The sequence below is a fragment of the Vulpes vulpes genome, chromosome 11 (assembly GCF_048418805.1).
Source record: "Vulpes vulpes isolate BD-2025 chromosome 11, VulVul3, whole genome shotgun sequence".
In the NCBI taxonomy this organism is placed as follows: domain Eukaryota; kingdom Metazoa; phylum Chordata; class Mammalia; order Carnivora; family Canidae; genus Vulpes; species Vulpes vulpes.
The window spans coordinates 60,119,332-60,145,869 of record NC_132790.1 but is presented as its reverse complement, the minus strand read 5'-3'; the positions used below and the strand labels follow the sequence as shown (position 1 = coordinate 60,145,869).

The 26,538-nt window shown below is 39.1% G+C and overlaps 1 protein-coding gene across 3 annotated transcripts in view; it reads right to left on the bottom strand.

Moving 5' to 3' along the window:
• MYRIP (myosin VIIA and Rab interacting protein) overlaps window positions 1-26,538 on the bottom strand; it is a 366,004-nt gene that overhangs the window by 331,553 nt on the left and 7,913 nt on the right. Inside the window, exon 1 of one of the 3 annotated variants that reach the window (XM_072726530.1) lies at window positions 11,274-11,413. The exons of the other annotated variants lie outside the window; for them this stretch is intronic. The gene's annotated coding sequence lies outside the window, so the exon portion shown is untranslated. Of the gene's footprint in view, window positions 1-11,273; window positions 11,414-26,538 lie in introns of those variants that run through there. 3 annotated transcript variants of the gene reach the window in all.

Genomic DNA, 26,538 nt, shown 5'->3' with positions numbered 1-26,538 from the left:
ATCTTTAAAAAAAAACTGAAACAACTGGAATATCAGCTGATGTTCCTGCACAGGCTTTCTTCATCCAATTCACCCTACTTCAAAGGTGGAGCTTTTGGAGATCTCAACACAAAGTAAATGGTTTTGTTAGGCTCCTTTGGCAAGCCTCTAAATCCAATCTCCCTAATCCCAAACAACTGTCAAAACTGCTGCTGTCACTGTCACAAACTCACAAACTGGCAAATGCCTGGCTAACCACCAGGCAAACCTGCCTTACCTACTTAAATTTCTCAAAATCATACTAGCAAACTATCAAGAAATAATGTATAATCTCTTTCCAGAAAAAATAAAATTATATTTAAGATCATTTTCAATATCAAAATCAATATCAATTTAGGATTGCTAAATCTCTATTTTGATACCTACCTTTACAAACTATCTTAAGACTGGTAATAGGATTTAATGTGTCCAACTGGACAGGCAAAGTAGTTCAATGTACAAGCCTAAAGATCCTTTTATGGGATACAAAAGAGAAGGACATTCTGGAGAGGATCAAATATGCTCAGAGCACCTAACTGCAACTGGGGCCACAGGTAAAGGAAATGCATTAGAAAATTTTTGGTAGGAAGACACATGGTATCTTAAAATATTCACTGAATACCTTCTGAAAGTACCAGGTGTGTATGGTTGAAAAATTACACCAAAGTTCATAGAGAAAGAGTTGGAATTATTAAGAGAGTATATTCTTTACATTTCCTTAAGTATTTATTAACTTTATAAAAAGAAATTATATATATACATATATATTTATTAATAATAGTTTTGGGGCATCCCATCCATGATATGTGACAGCTGCAGACAATTACAGGATATACAGGAGCTTGCACCAGGTTCAGTTTTTGCTATATATTTTGTGTAATATTACAAAATACACATATATATCCTTGGCACTTTGGAAGTCTTCCTTATGATCATTCTCTCTTATGCTAATAATATTAGAAATTGTTTTTATAAAGTTAAAAAATGATTCAACATAATTTCTACATTAGTGTTCATTCTCTGCAAACTCTATTGGCCAAACATTTGGATCTAAGTGATATTAATGATGATTATAATTAATTAATAATAGCAACAGTGGCTAATATTTTTTATAAAATGTGTTGTTGGTGGCAGGCTTTGCTGTAAAGTCTCTCAAAAATCAGAGTTATTATAGTTCCTACTCTTTCATTGAGGGAAATGGAGGCCCTGAGCGTTAAATCAGTAACTCAATGTCACCAATTGGTAAGTGGCTGTGCCAACCTACTAGGTGAGGAGACTTGACTCCAGAATCTATGTCCCTAACCTGCTTTATCCTACCTCTTTAAAGGGTCATTGTAAGAAGCAATCACACTGACCAAATCTTTCCCGCTATGTGTATGAAAACAATTGTTAAAAAATAATCCCAAAGTCTATGCTGTTTTCAAATTTGAACTTGGAATGCAAACCTACATTTATTCAAATTTTAAGTGACTGACTTTTCAACTTGCAAACAGTCTTATACACTTGAAACTTTTGACTAAACCAAAATATCTAACTTAATTGGCATATATTTAAGCATATGTCCTAGAATCTTTCTACTTGGAGGTTGTCAGAATATAATCTGCCTCCCCCAAAAGTATTAACTTCTTAGATTAGATTAGCCATCACTGGCTTCTGGTGGCAGATGTACCTATGGAGAACTGGAAGGTCCCAAGAGCATGTGTCATTAAATCCCAGTAAATTTCCCACAGTTCTGACAGTCTACCCACACAAAAAAGGACATTGCAGAGAAGAAAATCCTCAAATGGAATATAAACATTATCATGTTTTGGCAGAAATCAAGATCAGAAAATCTGAAGATACGCAATTATTCATTTTGCACTAAAAGACTTATCAGTCAGTATATCACCAACTACAGTATAATCTTTTGCTAAGACCCAGAGAAATTCCTGTTATCACATTCCCTTGTTGCTCAAAGAGCTGATGAAGCATCTGCTGAAATTAAGCTCATAAATAAAAATGTAAATTAAGTACTAGTAAGGCAAATGAAAAGTAGTGATTTTTTTTTTAACTACACAGAATTTCCATTCAAGTTTATATTTTGGCTTCCTTCATTTATAGGATTTAGGGGAAAGACAGGAATACTAATTGAAAATACCCTTTAAAATAAAAATTTCCTAAAATGGATAGAAAATTAAAAACTAAAAAAAAAAAAAAAAAGAAAATTAAAAACTGAAACAAAAGATCAAAATCATTACTAACCTTAAGGCAGTCCTATAGCCAGAAGGAAACATGAAAATCAGCCTTAGCTCTGGCTAACTGAAGACATATTCTACCTGCAGTATTTGAGAATTCTGTGCCATGTCAGCTGTTACTTTGTAAAGAAATAATGGCGCCTGCTGCAATCTGATCCAGCTTTTCCTGGCATCAAATTCCTGAATATTATTCAGTCCACACCTGATATTCCCTCCTTCCTTCTTTCAGGACAAAGTAAAGAAAATCTGGAAGGACTACATTTTGCAAAAGAGATTTTCCAGGACCACAAAAAGACAGAACTTCCTGGCTTGAGATCCTAGTCCTTCCCATCCAAGTAAACCCTGGCCAGCTCTCCAGCTCTGTCCCTGCCCTCAGCATGACTATACTCTGGTCATGCCAAACCGCAGCAGTCTGATTTCCCTCCTTATCATTTCACTTAGGCAGTGACTCCCACCCAGTTTAGGATCCATTTCAACTTTAGAGAAAACCTTCCCTGATCAGGCTAGATGCCCTCATTTTCTACTGCCAACCCCCCTGTCTTGGCACCTCTCATGCTGCAAGCCTACAACCATCTGCTTATGGCAGAGCTCTTTGAGGGTAGGGACCACACATTGTCAGTCTCAATTTTCTCGATGCCTTGAATAAATGTTTTAAGGGCTGCGAGAAGTTTGCGGGAAGAGACATCATCAGTACTATGGGTTTATCAGAGCATGCATTAGCTGCTGTATATAAAGTCACTTAAGGTGAAATTATCAGTCCCATGTTACAGATGATAAAACTGATGCTTATCTTGATTAAACAGGTGCCTGTGCTGTGTAAAGGAAATCAAAGAGGTGGAGTCAGACCCACATAGTTTGAGCTCTAGGCTCTCTACCTCTCTACTCTGAAGAAATGAATCCTTTATATCTCTCTTGAGAAATCAGTATCAGAACTCTACTGGAACCTGAAGCCATCTCTCCGATAACATGACTTTTCACCATCTTATCTACTACTTTATAAATCTTTACCACTTGAATTTCCATTGGAAACAAAAGATGGAGAAAGGGTTCTTATAAGCCTCTGAATTTGAAGCACAGAAGTCTGTTCACATCAAAGTGCTTTCTGCCCACCAGCTTTGATCAATTCAGGAAATTCCACCGTCCACCAACAATTTGGTAATGCCACCCAATTTCATTCTTGGGAACTTCCATTCCCACATTTCATGTGGTATTGGTGGAATCATTCGTTTTGAAGTTTTCATCACTTCAGGCCAAGTACAGGCACAGAACTCATGCCAGGCCAATGAGACTTTCTCCCCCAAAATGTGACTCTTATACCAAGTAGTCCAAATACTGTAATTGGAACTGAGTATTTCTGAAGACCCCTCCATGAAGAGGTTCTCCAGCTGTTCACACAACCAAGGACAAGATCCTTAGACCCATCCTAGTTCCATTATCTGAAGCCTCCAAGTCTCTTTCCAAACATTTCCTTATTCTGCTTAAGTCAAAGGCTATTCTTGTCCTTTGCAATCAAATGATTCTAACTAGCATATGCACATGTATGAATAATAGGGCTTGCTTCCATACCTGAAAAGGAGCTGAAATTATCTTCTAAGCATTTTAAACTAAAATTGGAAAGCATCAACTTATTACTAAGCATACATAAAGCTCTTTAGAGGGCAGCCCACGTGGCTCAGTGGTTTAGCGCCGCCTTCAGCCCAGGGCCTGATCCTGTCGACCCGGGATGGAGTCTCACATTGGGCTGCCTGCATGGAGTTTGCTTCTCCCTCTGCCTGTGTCTCTGCCTCTCTCTCTCTCTCTCTCCCTCTCTGTGTCTCTCATGAATAAATATATAAAAATCTTAAAAAAAAAAAAGCTCTTTAGAAATAACCACGTTATTTTTATGGTAAAGAGGTTTTTGCAGGGCGGGGGATAAAAATTCCAAATAAAAGGGAAATCACAAGTAAAAAGTAGACAAAGTTGATTTCTGGTTTTCACAAATAAAAGACAGCCAATAATAGCAGTTTTATAAAACCTTACCTAACTAGGCAACAGACATCTGTAGTCTCATTCTTCCTATGGGGAAAGCGCCTCAGAGAGATTCAGTAATTTACCCCAGGTTACAAATCTAGTATTCAAATAGACATTGGTCTCTCTCCAAAACCAATGCTCTGCCTACTGTGACACATTGCCTCTATATAGTATGATTCATTGAAATCCACCCAAAAGGCTCAAACGTCATCTACCTGTATCTTTTTTAAGAGATTTTATTTATTTATTTTGAGAGAGAGAGAGAGCATGAGTGGGTAGAGGGACAGAGGGAGAGAGAGAATCCCAAGCAGACTTCCTACTGAGCACAGAGCCCAATGCGGAGCTCCATCCCAGCACCCTTAGATCACATGACTGGAGCCAAAATTAAGAGTCCAAAGCTCAACTAAGCCACCCCAGGTGTCCCCATCTAACCCATACCTTAAGCTCCTTGTCCACCAATGTAGTAATTTAAGCAGCCTATGATTAGCAGAAATGGATCCTATCTTTCTCTGGCCCTGGATTTCCCCATGACTGATAGTATGCTTATTATGAAATATGAAGATTGCTTTATCAGGAACACAGACACAGACTCAAAGGATCTCACAAACCAGTTCATTACCCTTGAGTAACCAAGAGAGTTTCAGGTTACAGGATTCAATATTTAAAATACAGGTTTCCCCGCTGCCTGAAAGTAGAGTGTTCCTATGAAAACTTTCTTAAGCTGAAATGGTGTAAAGCAGATATAATTACCATTAATTCATATGGAAATTTTTTTTTAGCATTCCCAGACCTTAAAAATAACCTCTTAGGCTTTTCTGATACCTTAGGACATATCTTGCTCATGGATGCACAAAATAAATCAAAATAAAGCATGGATGCTCACAGACACAGTTCAAAGCTATGAGGGTTTGATGCTGAGATGCTGAGTGTGATTCTCAGGAAAAGAGCTGGGTAGTGCCAGTCTGGCTGCTCAGGATAAATGCTGCCTCTATAATGGCTCAGCTTGCTGCAAAACAAAACACTGACTGCTATTTTCGGTTTTGGTCATATTTTTTTTTTAGATATGAAAGTCCTCTTTGGATTTTTCTCAATTAGTAAAAACCAGTACTAAAGGAGATCTTTTGTAAAAGCAAAGTGGCATAACATGAACTTTCAAAAGCAGCATATACCTGTATAACACTTTAGAAATTGGCTGTATAACAATGTGAATATACTCAACACTACAGTACTATATACTTATAAATGGTTACAATGTAAATTTTATGTTATGTATATTTTACTGCAGTTACGATTAAGATATAAATATATATACACACACACACACACACACATATATATGTATAAAAATATATATATATTTATTTATTTACAAAAACAAGTGTCAATTTTATATCACATCTACTTAGGCTATACTAAGGAATGTGAAGCAGGTTATCTTCTGTCCCATGTTCCAATGAGCAAATCTATACTTCCTAGCAAATGATATCAAGCTTTAAGTGATAGATATGGCTTGATTTGAAAAAGTCAGCTCTGTCCAGCCCAGAGCCAGCAGCCTTGACAAACCAGCATCAGGAACTGAATGATGTTCAGTATATTTCAAAAACATAAATAATCCCCACATTTCAAGCACATGCCTGACAGGTGAGAGGCTAAAAAGAAAGGTTCATCCAAAAAGAAATCCTATTCTAATAGCTAAATAAGAACTTTAAATGCAAGATAGTAAACACCACATATCCTATGCAGGAGGAATTTTCCTTGTGTTATAGAGTCCATAAATAGTCATTTGTTCCAGAAACACCTGGGAATACATTTTCAGATGAAAAATAAAAAATACTGATTACTTCTCCATGAGCATCATAATTTAGTAGGGGAAGCATTCAAGTCAACAGACTATCTCACATAGAGAGTGAGCAATGCTCAGTCTAGGAAATGTACAAAGCTCTACGGTAGGAGTAGAAGGACCATAAGGGGGGCCCATAAAAGGCATAGAGTAAAATTACTAGTTAAGAACAGTAAGAGGTTCATCAAAATATTTAAAAGGAAAAACTGAGAAATGAGATGTCCATGGAAGTTTTGAAAAGCTTCAATATATGCCTGGGAATCTACAAAGCTGTGTGCATTCACAGAGCTGAGTGGATACTCAAGAGAAGAGGTACAAAGACTCTAATCTCTCATCTCTTGATGAACCTTCAGGCACCAAGCAAGGAAGAAGTGAAGACTAAGACAGAAGTATAAATTGCCTGCCACTGAAAACATACTCAAAACACAGAGCCCTTTAGCAAAGGCTGGGAGACTTATTGACTCAAAGCATATAGAAAATCTCTGTCCAATCAGCTGACCACTAAACTAACCAAGAAAAACTTCAGGAATCATACATTACAAAGAATACAGAATTTACAGAATTAGTCTAGAGAAGTCACTAAATAAACAGAAACAATAATAAATCCAGGGGAAGGGGAAATCTGATTTTCAGAGTTGCCATGTTATATTTTTTGAAATGTCCAATTTAAAAAGTTATGAGACATGTAAAGAAATAGGAAAATGACTCACATGGGGAAAAATAACAATCAATACAAACTCTCCCTGAGAAATACCATATATCAGACTTACAGGACAATAACTTTAAATTAGCTATTATAAATATGATCAGAGGCACCTAGGTGGCTTAGTTAGTTAAGCATTCAACTCTTGATTTCGACCCAGGTCAAAATGTCAGGGTCTTTGGATCATGCCCCATATCAGCTCCAGGCTCAGCAGAGAGTCAGCTTGATTATTCTTGTCCTCTGCCCTTCCCCCTACTCATGTGCGCTCTCTCTCGCTCTCTCTTTCTCTCTCTCTCTCAGATAAATAGATAAATCTTTCTTTAAAAAATAAATATAATAAAAAACTAAAGGAAACCATGTCTAAGTCATTCAGGGAAGGTATGAGAGTGATATTTCACCAGAAAATATCAACAAAGGGAGAGAAATTATGAAAAAGAATCAAGTGGAAATTGTGGACTTGAAAAATACAATAACTGAAATGAAAAAAGCACTAAAAGAATTCAACGGCAAATATGAATTTGCTGAAGAAATACTCAGGTAACTTGAAGATAAATTTTGAGACTGCTTGAGATTGAGATAATCTAGTCTGGGTAAAATAAAAATGAAGAGAGTCTCAGAAACCTGTAAAGTACCATCAAGCACACAAGAGAAACAGGAGTGAGTAAAAGGCATAAAAAATATCTGAATAAATAATGTTGGATAACTTCCCAAATATGATGAAAAGCATTAATCTGCTCATCCAAGAAGCTCAACAAAAATTCTAGGTAGGTAGGATAAAGTAAAAAAGGCACACTTAGATACATCATAGTCAAATTATCAAAAGTACCCCCCCCCACCAAAAAAAAAGAAAGAAGAAGAAAGAATCTTGAAAGCAGAGAAAAAGTGACTCATCACATACAGTAGATCCTCAATCAGATCAACTGGTAAACTTCTTAACAGAAATCATGGAGGCTGGGCAGCCCAGGTGGCTCAGCAGTTTAGCATTGCCTTCAGCCCTGAGATCCTGGAGACCTGGGATCGAGTCCCATGTCAGGCTCCCTGCATGGAGCCTGCTTCTCCCTCTGCCTGTGTCTCTGCCTCTATGTGTCTCTCATGAATAAATCAATAAAATCTTTAAAAAGAAAAAAAATAAAATACTTAGAGATGAAATAAAGTGAAAACACACATACCAAAACTTAGAAGATGCACTGAAAGCATGCTTAGGGGTAAATTTATAAACATCTATATTGAAAAATGATTAAGTATCACAAATCAATAAGAAATTGATTCTAACTTCTTAAGAAATTAGAGGAAAAAAAAAAAAAACAAATAAACCCAAGTAAGCAAAAGGAAGGAAATAATAAAGTCCAGAGAGGAAATAAGTAAAATAGAAAAACAATGAAGAAAACTCAATAAAACCCAAAGTTGATTCTCTGAAAATATCAACAAAATTGACAAACTTAGTGACACTGACCAAGGAAAGAACATAATACTCAAATTACTAAAATGAAAGAGAGGTCAATATAGAAAAAGCATCATAAAGGAATACTGAGAACAATGGTATACCAAAAATTGGATAACCTAGATGAAATGGAAAAATTCCTAGACAGAATATACAAAAATTGACTGAAGAAGAAAAAGAAAATAAATCTATAACAAGTAAAGATTTTAAATTAGTAATCAGGGATCCCTGGGTGGCGCAGCAGTTTGGCGCCTGCCTTTGGCCCAGGGCGCGATCCTGGAGACCCGGGATCGAATCCCACGTCGGGCTCCTGGTGCATGGAGCCTGCTTCTTCCTCTGCCTGTGTCTCTGCCTCTCTCTCTCTCTCTCTCTCTCTCTGTGTGACTATCATAAAAAAGTAAAATTAAAGAAAAATAAATAAATAAATTAGTAATCAAAAACTTCCCACATAAAAAAACACGTTTAGATATCATGTGTTTAGATATCATTCACTGATATCATACCAAAAGCAGAAAAAAAGATACCACAACAAAATAAAACTGTACACCAATATTTTTATAAATATAGATGAAAAATCCTCAATGAAATTTTAGCAAACAAAATCCAGCAACATATAAAAAAAGATTATGTATACCATAACAAAGTGTGACATGTCAGAAATGCAAGGTTGGTTGAATATGTGGAAAAACTGACTGTAATAGCATATTAATAGGCTAAAAGACAAAGATTACATGATCATCTTAATAAAAGAAAAAGCATTTGATAAAATCCAACACCCTTTCATGATATATATACTCAACAAACTAGGAACAGAAGGGAACTTTCCCAACTTGATTAAGGCTATCTATTAAAAAAAAAGCCTTACAGCTAACATCATACTTAATGGTGAAAGGATGGAGGCTTTCCCCTCAGATATCACTTACATAACAAGATTGTCACTCTTACCATTATTGTTCAGTATTGTACTGAAGGTTCTAGCCAGGGCAATTTGATAGTAACAAGAACTAAAAAGCATCTAGATTGGAAAGGAAAATGTAAAACTATCTCTATTTAGAGAAAACATGATACTTATATTGAAAATTCTAAGGAATAAGCACATACACAATCAGAACCAAAAAACTGAGATCAACTAGGCTGCAGGATAGAAGACAAAAATCAGTCATATTTCTTAACATTAAAAATGAACATTCAAAAAATAAAATTAATAAAACAATTCCAGGGGATCCTTGGGTGGCTCAGCGGTTTGGCACCTGCCTTCGGCCCAGGGTGTGATCCTGGAGTTCCGGGATCGAGTCCCACATCAGGCTCCCTGCATGGAGCCTGCTTCTCCCTCTGCCTATGTCTCCACCTCTCTCTTTCTCTCTCTCCCTGTGTCTCTCATGAATAAATAAATAAAATATTTTAAAAAAAAAAGAAAACAATTCCATTCACAACAGCATCAAAAGAATAAAATACTTACAAATAAATTTAACATAAGAAGTTCAAGACCTGTACACTTAACACAGGAATGACATCCCATGTTTATAGACTGGAAAAACCTTAATGCTGCTAAGTAAAACTCTCAACACTGATCTATATATTCAATCCAATTTTTATCAAAATCCCAGCTGCTTTTTTTGCAAGAACTGACAAGCTGTTCTAAAAATCCATCTAAGAGTAAGGACCAAGAATAACCAAACAACCTTGAAAAAAAAAAGTTGTAGGACTCACTTCTCAATTTCAAAACTTATTACAAAGCTACAATTATCAAGACAGTGTAGTATCAACATTAAGGATGGAGATATAAATCAATGGGATAGAATTGAGAGTTCAGAATTAAACCCTCATATTTGCAGTCAATTGATTTTGGACAAGGGTGTCAAGACAATTCAATGGAGAAAATAATGGTCTATTCAACAAATAGCTGAGACAACTAGATATGCACATGCAAAAGTTAGACTCCTACCTCACACCACATACAAAAACTAACCCCAAAAAGATCAATTCTCTAAATGTAAGTGGTAAATTATAAAACTCTTACATGCAAAAATTATAAATTTTCATGATCTTGGGTTAAGAAACTTGAGAAGTTTCTTAGCTATGACAACAAAAGCACAAGTGACAAAAGAAATAGATAAATTGGAACTCACAAAAATGAAAAAACTTTTGTACTTCAAAGGCACTACCAAAGATGTGAAAAGACAACCTACAGGATAACACTATATATCCAATAAAGGACTTGCATTCAGAATATATAAAGAACTCTTACAACTCAATAAGAAAAATGCAAATAATCCATTTTTTTAAAAAATGCAAAGGATTTGAATAGACATTCAAAGAAGATACACAAATGGCCAATAAGTATATGAAAAGATGTTTGAAAACCATAGCCATCAAAGAAATGAAAATCAAAATCACATGAGATGCCACTTCACATCTAGTAGGATGGCTATATCAAAAAAAAAAAAAAACAGGTGATAACAAGATAGTAAGATAATAACAAGAGTACCTGAAACACTTTTGTTTCAGTATTTCACAAGTTCATCTCCTTAAATGTTCAATCATCAGGACTTTTTGCAATGCCTGACTCAGAGTGGGTGTGGACAAAATACCTGATTACCAAAGGAATGAAAGAATGAATAAAGAATTCCCTTCTGACTCTAGGGGCACTCTGGCCCACGAATGGCTGTCCCCAAGCACACTCTGCAAACCAGAATCCACTAGGAACCCTTGCATGGTATAAGGAGCCAGATCAAGTTCCAGGACCAGATACATGGGGGAACCCATGGCTCCTCTGGCCTGGATGCCATTACTCCAAGACTTCCAGGCACCTGTTTCTATAATCCTAGTGACTTCCATCTGATGCCCTACCTCTCCCGATACTCTATGGGGACTGTAAGCTCATACATTTTAGACAAAACTTCCCCTCATTAAGCAGAAGAGGCACTATGATTTTATTTCTAGCAAGTAAGAATAGGCCTGGAGGTTGAAAATTGGTTGGGAGATCTTGTTATCTCCATGCATTAGAGGTTAAACTGTATCTCCTACCTATTGGATCATGGTGGAAAATATCTTCTGAAGTAAGGACGGTAAAGGTCGGGGAGATGCTTCTGTGGCCTCTTCTGGTGGCAGCAGGTCTTGGGAGATGGTTTCCAATGACATTACATAGGCACTCACACAAGCCCCAAGCACAAAGTAGAGGGAAGGGAAAGAAAGTAGAAGTTTAAACCAATTGTTCTCAACTGAGGACTATATTGGCTCCCAGGGGACATTCAGCATGTTTGGAGAAGTCTTTAGTTGTCACAACTAGGGGTGTGCTACTGGCATCTAGTGGGTAGAAGCCAGAGATTAATGCTAAAAACCCTATGATGCACAAGACAGTATCCCACAACAGAGCATGATCTGGTCCAAAATGTCATTAGAGCTAATTTATCAATGGTTGAGAAATCCTGGTCCAAACAGAAATGCCCCCAAGCATACCCAGCAGAATTCACAAGGATTCTGTTACTTACACTGTTACTATGTAAGATCATTGCAGATTCTGGGCTCAGAAATCACTCAGAGCCCAATGGTTCATTTCATGTGTCAGCTTGACTGGGCCACAGTGTACGCAGATACTTAAACATTATTCTGAGTATGTGTGTATGTCTGTGAGGATCTCTAAATGAAATTCACACTTGCATCAGTAGAGCAGATTGTTCTCTATAATGTGGGTGGGCCTCATCGAATCAGTTGAAGACTTAAACAGAGCAAAAAGAGGAGACCTCTTCCTCAACTAAGAAAGAATTTTCTATCGGTTGTGTTCAAATTGAGACATTGGCTATTTCCTGCCTCAGGACTGAAACTGGAACATCAGCTCTTCCTCGTTCTCAAGGCTGCTGGCCTTTGGACGGGAACTATATCATTGGTTCTCCTATTCTCAAACCTTCAGATTCAAACTAGAGCTATACTGTTGACTCTCTTAGGGTTTCAGCCACAGAATATGGGATATGTCAGCCTACATTTAATCATGCAAGCCCATTACTTATGATAAATCTCTTTATTTTTACACATTTGTATAAATACATATACTTATACACATACACATCCTATTGATTCTGTCTTCCTGAAGAACTCTAATACAGACACCTATACACATTACACATAATTGACAAATGGTCTCATTAACAAACTTTGATTGTATTTTTCTGGCTTTATCTGCAATGACTGTACTTACAGGAAACAAAAAGCCCAGTGTTTATTTTAAAGCCCAGTGCTTTTCTCTCCCATCTTAACATTAAAGCAATGTCTGCAATCCTCTACTTGTGTTTTCTGAGCCTCTGGACACAGTGGAAGCTCTATGATGCCTTTCCTGTCATTTAGGTTTTTTCTCCGTCTGCTTTCCATCCTTTGGGTGTTTTCATGTAGATTCCCTGCACAGAGGATAGCTAATGAACACTCGATAAAAATACACAGCTCTTCACCCCACTGAGAATTTCCTCTTCAGTTTCAACTGGATAATGATGCTCTTTGCTCTCTCTACTATATAAAAGTCTGGTACATTTCTTCTGTCTGTAATAAAAATGCATCAAGATAAGAGTTGGCAGCTGGCTGTATTTGGAATTAGATCACATAATTATAGTGGAGAACATAAACTATAAAGAAATATACACTAAAACCTCACTAATTCAGACCCATCAATTCTGAATTTGTGATCAAACATGGTAGCCTAAAATCTGCTGTTCTGTTTGTTCTCAAAGTAAAGGGATTAAGACAACTAATAGTAGATGAAAAAATGAGAATATTTACCTTCCAAAGGGAGCAAATTATTATCAGGTACTTACTTAGGAGTATCAATTTATATGTAAACACCACAATTACAGTGTAAGCAAATAACAGCTGCAGAGCCTGGCTTTTTAGTATGCAAATCTCAGATCTGAGGGTTTTCCTAGTCACAAATGCTGGGACTTAAGCCCAGGACCAAGGTGAGTCTTGTTTATTCAAACTTTCACTGAGTGGAGGCCAGGATAGCAGGCAGCAAAGGATGATCCAGGTACAGTGTGGAAAGAGCTACCTGAGGGATGGTCAGTGAGTCACTACCCGATGGTGGTGAAGGAACCAGAGATGGGAAGGCTTCTGGGTGTTGTGATCAGGGTCGGGGCCCAAAGGAGACTCCTCTAAGGAGGAACAAGCTTGGCCAAGTCTCTAGGTTGAGAGAAGAGCACAGACAGAGGCATCCCTTAGAGATGTGCCTATCATTCAATATGGCTCTCCCAGTGTTGTAGAGGGAGTCTGTGAAGCCATGTTGAAGAACTTGGACTTCATCTGAGGGTCCTGGGAGCCACTGTAGGATCCTAAGTAGGGGAACACCTGGAGGCACAGCATTTTTGCTTTCCTGCAGTCACTCCGGTAGAAGTGAGAAAGGCAGAGAGTGGACAAGAACACAGGCAGGCAAGTGGGAGCCACCATGGTGATCTACGCAAGAGCTCTAAAATGAAAGCAGAGAAAATGACTCAAATCTGCCTATTCTCTCCCCAGTTAAAACTCCTTCCTCCTGGAAAATGTTCAGGAAGTTTAAAGTTCAATTCCTCAATGGAGACACTCTTTGCATGGCAATGAGGGATGGGATGACTAGTGCATATGAGGCTCTCATAGCCTGGGCTCTGCCACAGGGACCAGTCTGGTGTCTGGACCATATCTATTAAGAGGTAACCAGCCTTCTTTGTCCTTTGTCATGAATGGCACACCCAGCTATTGACTGTGACACCATTGAGGCAGCTCATGATCAGGGTCCTTGTTCTCCGAAGTTCTGGAACTTCCCCTTCCAGATCCCAGGCTTCAGCAGCTCCAGCTGTCCATGCAGCCATTCAACGTTTGCTCACCAGGGCTCATGGGAATGCCTGGCTCTCTGCATGCCCTGCATAAGCTATAGGGCTATGAGAGAGAGCTCCTCCAATCAGTGCTCCACAGTCATTCCTGGGCCATAGTGCATGAGCTTACACAGGGCTTTCTAGAGACAGTTACAGTGCACTCCCTCCCCCCAACTACTCTTTCCCACCATCTTCTAAGGCCCCCATACCTGCTTCTGAAGGTTCTACTCTACCCAACATAAGGCATACACGCATACCACTTACATCCCACTCCAAGAAGGAGAGTCAGGGTACATGATCCTGACCCCATTGTTCTCTTTATCTCTCCTCTCTTCCCCATCCATACTTCTTGGCCCAAAATGTCAGGCTTTCTTCTCTCTACCTGCCCACCCCCCCACCCATGTTTGATCCTTTGGGCCTCACAGCTCAGTCTTAACAATGGGATAGTCAGCCTCTCTGCACTGTACAAGAAACTCCAGTGTGAGTGAGATGAAATGTGGCTGCAGGAAAACTGAAGACCAGGGACAGCCAAAGACAGGAACTCTTCAGTTTTACAATACTAAAAATTTCTCTCCTCTACCAAACTTGAATGACTGAGAGACAACTGGAAAGTTCACACTTAGAGCATTAGTTTAAGTTATCAGAGGTTATCAGGTTATAAGTGATCACCATGACATGTCCATAGCCACTATTTCCATACCACAAGGGGCTGGTTGGACCTCTGTCACCCATAGCCCACTGCCACATTCTGTGCACTCAAGAAAACCCCTCCCTAGTATTTATCCTGCCATAATTTTTCAAATGTATCATCAATTTAAAAAGCTTTGTAAAAATAATAGTTGTTTTGATGGTTTCAGTATATAATCTCAGAAATAAATGAGGATCAGAGAGATGGCTTTATCTATTTTAATCCAACTTCTGACTACACAAAGCATCCTGGGAAAATCTCTCCCCATCTTCTGGTAACAGGACATGGGAGCCTACTTCAGGATAAGGGTGGGCAGTGCCACTTGCTAGTGGCAGCAAATCATCTCAGATCATTTGTCCTTTCCTTCTGCTCCCATTTCAACACTGTGGTTTATCTACAGATGCAGATTTCATTTCTAAGTTACATCTTAGAAATGGGTTTCCCAGAATAAAATACTCTTCTGTAGCTTCTCAGAACTGGAAGAATGAACACTCTAAAGTGATTCATTCCCTTCTTTGCAAATTACTCTCGTGCATGTTTAATAGAGAAGTCTGAGTTACCTCCAGCATATTTGACCTGGGTCTTCCCTTTCTCTTGCCAACTCCTTCCTACCACAGAGCTCTAAATCATTATAACTCACGAGGCCTTCCTCTTTCTCGATGTAAAAACTCCGCACTACTTTTGGGGAAGAGACAGCACTAATTAGAACAACATACTTCATAGACTTGCCTTCAAAAAGTCCTGAATACCGCAGGAAGGAATTCTTTCAGCTTCTATGCTGTTGAAGTCCAGTTTAGATGTTTCAAAATAAGATTTTCCAAACTATTCTCACACTTTAATTCTCTAGTATACCCTTCAGAAGGCACACACTTATATCTGATCTGTATGTTCCAGAATTGTTCTGTGACTGCAGGAAAGTCATCTCATTTTGCCCTGAACTTTAATTATTTAAATATGACCTAAGCTTTTGTTTTTCTAAAGATTTTATTTTATTTATTTATTCATGAGAGACATAAAGGGAGAGAGAGAGAGAAAGAAGCAGAGACACAGGCAGAGGGAGAAGCAGGCCCCATGCAGGGAGCCCGACATGGGATTCAATCCAGGGTCCCCAGGATCAGGCCCCTGGCCGAAGGCGGCGCTAAACTGCTGAGCCACCTGGGCTGCCCCTGATCTAAACTTTTTAATCTGTATATTCAGATCCAAGTGACTCCTAGAAGAATGGGATTGGTGGGATGTGGGGGTGGGGCATCTGTTCAGCAGGGCTGACTGGCTTGAGTAAAGCATCAGAGCTTAGAAGATGTGGATGACAATTTCTTCCACACCCAGACGGCCTTCTAGCCTCTGCCTCCTCTCAGTTACTCAGGGGTTGGTGGCATTCATTTGTTGATTGATTTGAGAGCAGTTCATTAAAAAGAACTTGCTAAATTTCAGGAAATCCAGCCACAACTGCTGTTACTAAGATAGTGCCAACTCTTCTGAGCCAAATAAGATCATTCAAAATTCCTACCAAGTGCCTTAAAACTCAATATGTGACTTTGAAACTCAGAGATATAGTCTATACAAAAATAGGAAAGAAAAATGACCCCAATCATAGCCTTCGACAAGCTAAAGAAAGACACAGGAATATGGATATTACATTTGAAAAAGGGGGAATGAAATAGAAATGGTCGATCCCCTGATAAGGGAATTACTCTTCAGAAGTGTGATAAAAAGTCTAATTCTAAACCAGCTCTTGCAGTACTTCAAAAACAAGCATCTGTGCCCTCAATAGTTCTTGCCCCCATCTGCCTACCAGTGCCTCCCCAGGCTCTAGAATGAGACAGAGTCAGCACACTACTTCACCAGCTGTAGCCTCCATCCCAACCACCTGAGTTTGGTCATTGTTCTATGATGGATTGGCCTAAATACTCTAGGGTTGTTGTTTTATTATTGTTATTATTATCATCATCTTATTATAATCATCATTTAGCCTCTCAGTAAAAAAAAAAAAAAACAATAGAGGCTTGAATCTTTGTAGGCTATTTTGGATTTCAGAGATGGCACACAGAATCATGCAAGTATGCTGCTCTCAGCTGTTTACTAAAGTAAACCATAAGGCAGCAGTACTGAATGGGGCCCAGAGTAAAAGAAGACTCTGTAGCTAGTCCAGGTAGCAATGCAAGTCACTCTGGCCCTCAGTTTATGCAGGACCCAACAGATCCAGTGACATACCAAGTGTCTTGATAACAATTAGAGATGCTGTGAAGAACCTCTGGAAAGTTCTAGGAGAGGCTCCACAAGGTCTCTAAGTGTGTTAGAACACAGCCATGCCATGCCCTCTTCTACAAATAATCATTCTCCTGGGATCCCTCGGTGGCTCAGCAGTTTAGTGACTGCCATCAGCCCAGGGCGTGATCCTGGAGTCCTAGGATCGAGGCCCACATCAGGCTCCCTGCATGGAGCCTGCTTCTCCCTCTGCCTATGTCTCTGCCTCTCTCTCTCTCTCTCTCTCTCTCTCTCTCATAAATAAATAAAATATTTTTAAAAAATAACCATTCTCCTTGTGAGAAACAGCTTATGCTTGTTACCAAGCCCTGGTACTGAACACCTGACAATGGGACATTGATGACCCCTGTGACCAGGAGAACCTAGCTTATAGCCTCTCGTTAGTCTAGGCATGTGCAGTAGGCATTCATTGTAAGAAATCAGGCTCGAGCAGTAACAGATGGTGTAAGCTGCATGAGTAGTTATCTCAGACCGCTAGGTCTCCTACATCTGTTGCTTTGTTGTCTTCTCTCCTTCAGTCCACACCTATGTCCTCATAGGAAGTTCCTGATGATCAACCAACATGAGGAAAAACCCCAAGCCTGATTTGTGGACAATTCTCTGAGATGTCATTAGCACCAACCCAAAGTGGAGAGCTGTAGCATTAAGCCAGGCTGACCGGGTGGCCCTGGAGAAGAGCAGTGCAGGGTAATCCTTCTGGTGGGCAGGATTTCAAGCAGTATATTGATTTTCCATGTTGTTTGGACCAAGAGATATCTGGAAGGATGTACACCAATTCATGGGCAGTAGCTAACAGTATGGCAAGATGGGAAAGAAGAGGATCAGGAAGTCAGTGACAAGGAAGTCTGAGGAAGAGGTGTGTGGATGATGGGCCTCCTGGAGGAGCACAGTGTGACGATGTCTCAAAGTCTTTGTGGAAGCTCTCAGTAATCAGGTGGACAAGATGACACCTGGCGAGGTCAGGCAGCCTCTTCCCCAGTGCCTTTGTACAGAATGGACATGGCACCAGGGTCCACCAACATGGCTACACATGGGACCAACCCTACAGACTCCCTCATGGCAGCCTCATCTGACTGTCACCACTGAGGAGTGCCTGTCTTCCCTGTAGCAGAGACAAGTGCTGAGCCCTTCCTCCTGGATATGGTGGGAAAGAAACCAGTCAACCAGCTAGTGGGGAGTGATTACACTAGACCCCTTCTGTTACACAGAGAGCAGTGGTTCCTCCCTGGAATAGACATGCACAGATTTGCCAGAGTGGGTAATGCTCCTGCCTGCATCTTTATCAATCACTTACAAAATACTTAATCCACTGGCATCCTTCCCTTACCTCCTCCCCCTGTACATTGTGACTGACCAAGAAACTCATTCTACAGCAAAAGAAGTTTGCCACGGACTCATGTCCCTAAAATTCACTGGTCTCACCCACATAATCCATCACCCGGTAAAATGAGGTAATGACCTACTAATGATACTGGGCCTACCAGCTTTCTATCTCTGTACTAGACAATTTTCAAACCCCCCCTCTGATCTGATCCTTTTAAATTGTGTGGTTTCTTCAATGACTCAGCCCAAGTGCAATAAATAGGTTTCTTCCTTCCTTTCCTTTCCTTTCCTTTTCTTTTTTCCTTTTTCTTTCTTTCTTTTTCTTTCTTTATTTTTCTTTCCTTCCTTCCCTCCTTCCTTCTTTCTGAAGCCTCAATATAGTGAAAGTTGAAATAAATGTTTGAACTAGAGTGTACATTTTCAAAGGGAAAATAGTTTTGAATAGAAAAGCTTATAATAAAATATTACGCTGGGCTAGGCCTTTCAACTGTGGTTATAATCAAAGATATACAAGCAATAATAGTATTGTAAAGAGATTTGACCCTAGATCTTATCCTTTTGGATAGATAACAAAGAGGAAAGAAAATTTGTTCTAGGCAGTAAAAAAAAAAAAAAATCTCCAATTCAGTACCATGGCAGGAGGGAAATTATTTAACGATCTTTAACATTAGCCTGATCTGTGGCGGGTTTCACAAACCCAGCCAAGAAGTAATACATCTTCCATCAGCAGGGGGTTCAGAGATACATGCTTTAATTAAAGTTAGTTACTTCAAGGATAATTAAAGGTGTGTTACAGAATTCTATAGACAGATTACAGAACTCTAAAGCATACACTAACTAAAATAGCTACAGCTTTATTTTAAATAAAGTGGTTCAGCAATTTGAGAGAAGGCAGGGAAGGCAGTTTAGTCTTGAGTACTAATGCCCATGGACATTTAATTCAAATTGGATATAAATGAAATTTTTTCTTCATTTTTTTTCCCTCAAAGTCTAAAGATAATATCCTAAAAGCATAACCTAAGTATTCCATAATGTGGCCAATGGAATCTGCTACAGTCTCTGCCCATTGATTCTCCAGTCAACAATTGCTGCTTGAGTGCCTACCTATACCCAGATATATGCCCAACAAAGCAGAACTGAGACATAAAGCCCTCAGTCCTGTTCTGCATTTCTAGACAGGCATGAGAGATCACCTCCTAACAATGTGTATTCCCATCTGGCCTAGTTGGGGCACCTCTCTTATATCATCTCTTTTTTGGGGGTTCTCAATACTGCAAAGTAGTTCTCAAAAAGAAACAATGTCCTAGATGCTCATCAGGAGTCTCTAACAGCTCTCTGCCCCTTCTCACTCTTCTGAATTTTTCCTTCAGAACTTTTGTGTGGCTTCCAGTACACCCCAAAATTCCCACGTAAGAAAACTTGAAAGACATGATAATGTAATAAAAGAAAATTAATCCCATGACACTACCAAACAAATAGAACTGATACTAACACATTGCTTCACTGAAGTGCCATTTGTCCCACTCTTTGAAGGTACTGTTGTTGTTTTTGTCCAATTATACACAGAAGTGTGTGTCTTTTTCTACTAAACACCTTATCTTCAGCATATTTCCATGTTAGTAGGATTACTTTTAAGCATTACTCCTAATGGTTACATGACATTTTGTCCTGTGCATATACTTATCAACCTGTTCCCAGTGTTGTACATCTGGATTAATTCTAATTTTGGACCATTTCACAGAGAACTATGATAAACATCTTTGTGCATAAAGGGTTTTCCACATTAAGGACTTTTCACCTTAGGCTAGATTCCCAGAAATGAAATGGCTAAGTCCAAGGTTACAAAACTAAGGCTCCTGAGGTACATTTTGGGGCATCTGTCTGAAGGGCAGCATCTAAATAGTGCCATCTCAATGAGCAAAAATGGACAGAGATGACAGTAAGCCTAGAGTGGATCCATCTTATTTGTGCAGGCTCATTGGGGGCACCGCTCTACACTAAAATCAGGCCTTTGCTTCTACACTGAACCCCAAACAACTTTATTAAGTACTTTTTTAAAGATCCATTAAAAAAAAAACATTTTTGCTGCTGACTAGATTTTCAGGAAGTTCCTTCCTGAGAAATGAGTGCTTTATGCCCCAAACTGGCCATGCTGCAGAGGAGAGGGATGGCGTTTCCTCCAATTTTTTTTTTATCAGATTTATCTGATGTAAACACTGAGTACTGAACGCCTATCCTACCAAGTCCTGAAAGCTTATTTCTAAGACCATTTCAGAATAATGAGTCCAAAAGGGCAAAAACACAAGATCTTAACCTCTGTATCTCTATCTGGCAATTAAGTGAATTTCTTATATGTTTTCTAACAGAAGAAAAGGAAACACCGCAAGACATCCTTTTCCACTGGAAAGGTAATTATTTGCGGAGTTTTTCCATGAACCTGGAGAAGAAGTCTCTTGAAGAAAATTAATGCCAGGTAGCTACAGATATCTATGTCCTGGGTTATAACCCAGGACTCACCCCTATTCAGGAAGGAGACACTGAAACTATTGACAATAAAATATTATGCTTGGCTAGGCCTTGCAAACTGTGGTTATACTCAAAAATATATAAACAATAGCATTATAAAGAGATTTGACCCTAGATCATATCCTATTGGATAGATAATAAAAGAAGAATACAGCTGCTCCAGACAAAATTCTTGACTTCCTTCTAACCAAAAGAGGGCTAGATGCTATGCAAAATAAGTCTAACTTTTCCTGTTAAATGATACTCAATTCAGCTACAGGAAAACATTTTTCAAAATTTAGAACAACTTTGGTTTGTGGATAGACTTTAACTGTATGTTTCATTAAATCTAAATATGAATCAAGTAATTCTGGTGAAAATTAAGCATCTAAACTAAGATTTGCCATGATTGAAAAATACACATCAGATTTCAAAGAGTAGTATGGAAAAAAAATGGTAAAAAAAAGGCATTGGGCAGCCCAGGTAGCTCGGCTGTTTAGTGCCACCTTCGGCCCAGGGCATGATCCTGGAGACCTGGGATCGAGTCCCATGTCGGGCTCCCTGCATGGAGCCTGCTTCTCCCTCTGCCTGTGTCTCTGCCTCTCTCTCTCTCTCTCTCTCTCTCTCTCTCTCTTTCTGTGTCTCTCATGAATAAACAAATAAAATCTTAAAAAAAAAACACACACACACAAGGCATTAATAACTTTAGATTGATTATATTGCTTGGGACCTAAGCAACTAAATGAGAAAAATTAAGGTAGAATGGGTTTGGAGAGACTTTATTTGGGTATGATTACTGCACATCCAGTAAGAGATGTCAAGTAGGATATTCAAGGAATTTGAGAGAGAGATCCAGTCTCGAGGTAAAGGTTTGAGATCACTGACACAGATGGTATTTAAAACCATGAAACAAGACCATGGTGAAATCTGTAGGGAGAGAATATAAATAAAAAGGCAAAGGAGATCAAAGACTCAGCCATGGAGCACTCCAACATTCAGAGGTCAAGCAAAAGACAAAGAAGCACTTGAAAGAGGATAAAGAACTATCAAGGTTATAGAAGGAATTTACGAGTATATCCACCAGACGTAGGAAAGAAAGTATATCAAGGAAGAGGGGCTGATTGGCTGAGTCAAATGGTTCTAATGGAGCAAGAAGGATGAGGATGAGAACAGCCCTTGTGTTCGGTAAAGTGGGATCATTAGTCATTGGGCAGTTGCTGGTGAAGTTGAACTGAGCTGGCAATCTGCAGGAGTGTGGTTAAAAGAGAATGGGAGGAGAGAATTTGCAGAGTGAGTCCAGACAACTCTCGTTAGCAGGTTTTATATACAGAAAAGCTAAGAACTGGAGCCATAGCTAGAGGTGGAAGTAAGTTACAGAGGGACTGTTTTCTAAGAAAGGAGAATAACATGTTTGTAAGCCAATAAAAATTACCTGATAGGGATGAGAAAACTGGTAATACAGAGGGAGAATCACTGGAGTGATATCCTTGATTATTTAAGGTAGGTGGGCTGCAGGGCCAGGGGAGAGAGGGTCTGACTTTAAATCTGAGCACAGATATTTCATGGTTAGTGCCAGAAAACAAGGCAGATTATGTGGCTACAGATGAAAGCATATGGGCAAATGGCAGAGCAAGTCCATTTGCTATCCAGGTGGGAGCTCCCCGCCTGGATAGCCCTAGCTTTCTCCAGCAGGGACACTGTTAAGAATGAGGATAGACAGAAGGTCACAATGGGGGGAATGTGAGATAATCAATGAAGAGAACGGGAGAGGGCCAGTCCCAGGGAAGTATCAGGCAGCACCACAGATCCACCCAATGTTCATGGCCATGTGAGACCAGTCAACTGCTTGTGAGTTTTCCTTTGGCCACATTCAGCAGCACAGATGTAGGCAAGAGGACACAAAGATGGGGACTGAACCATTCTGTGCTTCTGCTGAGTGAGAAGGATTCTATCTGGGATGGGTACGTGAACTGAGGGTGTACTCCAAGGATTGATTATACCGTACCACATGAAATATAGGCTGGAAAAGGCAGAAGGAGAAAACTTCAAGGGTTTGGGGTCATGGAGCAAAAGTCAAGAGACTAAGGGACTGTTAGAATTGGAGCAAGAGATGGAAAGAGCTGGAGATGGAAGTTGGTTCTCTAAACACATGATGCATGCAACAGATGATGAAGCATTGGCCATTATGAGGAATGAGAATGTCCATCTATGACTATGGAAGTCAGTGGCAGGGTGGGGTGAAAGACAGAAAATCGGAACAAAACATGTCAAGGAACTGAGAGGCCCAGATGTTAGAAGAATCTTCTACCTGTATAACTGAAGTGCTCCCTCAATAACTGATTACCTAAGCTGCAAAAAAAAAAAAAAAAAAAAAAAAAAAAAAAAAAAAGAGTAAAGAAGTAAAGATAGAAGATCTGTATATCACAATTAATTAGCTTAAGCTAATGAACTGCAACCATTTACTTTGTTTTTTTCTCTTTTCAAGAAGTCATGGAAATTTGTAAAAACTGACTATGTACCAGGCCATAAAACAAATCCCAACAAATTTCAAAGAAATGGAATCATGTAGACCACACTCTTTACTCACTATGTATTAAAATAGAAAAAAATAATGCCTAAAAAGTTCTGGAAATTTAAAAAATAAAACAAAAGCATATAAAGAACTTATAAGTCAAAGAAGAAATCAATGAAAATGTTAAAACTTACATGTGAACAATAAAAACACTACAAATCAAAACTGTGGGATACAAATATTGCTAAAGTAATACTTGAAGCAAATTTCTTGGGCCAAATGCATATCTGAGTAAGAAGAAAGGCTGGAAGCTAATGAATTAATCTTGGAAATTTAAGAGATTAGAAAAAGAATGAAGTCAAAGAAAGTAGAAGAAAGGAAATAATAAAGATGAAAACAAAGTTTAATAAAATAAAAAATAATGTTACAAGAAAGAAATTAAAGCCAAATATTGGTTCTCTAGAAAGTCTGAAAAGAATCTGTACCTCTGGTGAGACAGATCAGGAGAAAAAGAGAGATGGCACTCATCTGGGGTGGTAGAAAGTGGTGGCTGCCTCTATAGGCTTTCTTACCCCACTGTGAACTAAAAGGAACTTAGGTTTTGTGCCCAACCAAGAGTTCTTGCCCTCCTGAGATGTGATCCTGACTGAACACCCACAGCACATTTCCATGCCTCCACTGCATTCCCACTCCATCCCACTTCAGGTAGCCCTTCCTTTTGGGGAAAACAATTTTAACCATCTCCCCAATTTGCCAAAAATGGCAGTGGTTTGTTTCATTTTTCATTTTCTTCATTGTTTTTAGATCATTTAAAGAAAAGAGAAGGGAGAAAATAACAGCATTGTGTTGCCATCCCCTACCAGTAGCAGTCTGATGGGAAGGAAACTGAGGCAGAAAGTGGGTGTAGCACTGAGCCAGTGGGAAGGGAAGCCACAAGGTACCTGGAAGCTGTGGGAAAACGGATTCAGAACTAGAAGCACAAAGGGACACCTACAGGGTCTCCAGAGCATGCAGGCACCAGGCTGCAAGATCTGCAGTCCTAGGAGAGGCACCTGACATTTACTGGACCGCGAAGCTAAAAAAGCAACTGGCAGATTTCTAAAAGACTAAACAGGGATTCAATTAAAGCAGTATTTTTATTATTTTTCTTCTAATTAGCCATAAAGGAAAGACAGTAATCTTGAATACTCTGGTTACATGTCATTCTAGTAAATCAAAGTCCCTAATGATCAATAAATTGCTTTGCAAAAAAAAAAAAAAAAAAAAAAAAAAGCAAAACAGCCAAACCACATTTATATAACACAAACATAAAACAGCACCTGCCACATCTTCTGGGTCTGGAGCTACACAGATAAAATAAATGATGCTTGAGACAATGGTCCTCAAGTGGAGGTTAGGAAGGGGTTTGGGCTAGCAGGACTGTTTCTCCAGAGTTAGGAATCTTCAGAGAAAATAGTGTAAAGAGAAGAGTTCTTTTCCTTTCCTGCAATGTAGCTATCACTTCCTACACTGTAGATATCTTCCAAGCCTAGAAAATGACCCTGCATGCCTTGACATAGTTACATTTCATACCAAAAAGAAAGAATCATATAGGATGACATGGTTAACTGAGCCACAAGTCGGTATCAAAAGATTATTTGGGGACCTTGGCAAATAGCCACATCAGATCCTGGGGCCACGGGCACCTCTGTCTGCCAGGTATCCGCCTTCCTTGCATGTCTTGCAGTCTTTTCTCAAGTGTCTGCCCAGTGAGATTAAATTGTCAGCCCACAGAACAGATTTGTACATCCCAGCTGCAGACTGCGTGTCTGTCATATCTGTAGCATTATGCTGTAAATCACAGCCACAAAAGAACTTCCTTCAAGTGTTTTTCTTTCCCCAGCTGATGATATATAAATATATACAAAAAATTTAACTCATAATTAGTTACAGAAGGTAATGGGGGAATATAACACATGGCTGAATACCAAACCAAAAACAGTCTTAGCATTTCAGCAATTTCATAAAGCTCTTTTTATGCTTACACAAATGCAGACTTGATTCTCCGAGAACACTTGAAGTGGGACACGTTTCTCTCAGTAAAGTTTCCAGCCTGTCCCCAACCAAGTTCATCATTCAACCTTTTCCCTCACTAACCTGCTAGTGGTTTCATGTTGTTCTAGTCTCACTATCACTAGCAACTGATCGCATAAAGTCTTTGGCACTAGGGTATTAATGGCACAATATTATTCTAGAGTTATTCTCCCGGTCTTCTAAATTTTACAAGACAAGGTGATGAAAAGGAACAACTAACTGTCCAATGGTGGAACCCACAATCTGAGGTGGAGAGGCCCAGCACTGGGCCCGTTTCCTTTTGCGGGCTACCCTGAAAAAGCACTACTAAACAGATTACCTTTTACTTAAACTCTTACCAACTCTCCTAAGCTAAGGAAGTATTTATATGATGATGTTCATGATTGATGCTTACATATAATCGTTTCTAATGATGTCAGTTTCAAAATGAAATGGTTAAAAACCTCTGAATTTTCTAAACAAACTTTGGGATATTTATATACATGCAAACAAACATACAGATTCACTTTTTCCTTTAGCACTTTTGTTCTTCATTCTCTAATATTATTGTTTCCTTACTGTGACAGATACTATTGGTATGCATTGCCCCAGAAGTTTAAACGACCATGCCACTTTGGGGAATAATTTGGCACCAGGTGGTCAAGCTGTAAGTGTGCATAAAATATGATCATGCAATCCCACTTCTGGGCATATATCCTCAAGATTTTCTTTTGCATGTGTGTAAATACATTTCAAAGATGTTTACTGCATGCATACGTGTAATAATCAAAAAATACAAAAATAATCTAAAATTCATCATGGAGGAACAGATTTTTTTCAATATGGTATTTTCATATGATGAAATGATATTTAGCATTAGAATATGAACATGATTTGTACAAAACAATCTGCTCTCTCATAAACACGAAGTGATAATACAAGTTTCTTTTACAGAAAGTAAAAGAGAGGCACCTGGGTGGCTCAGTCAGTTAGGCGTCTGCCATCAGGTCGGGTCATGATCCCAGCATCCTGGGATTGAGCCCAGCATCGGACTCCCTGTTCAGCTGGGAGTCTACTGCTCCTCTCCCTCTGCCCTACCCCCTGCTCACTCACTCGCAT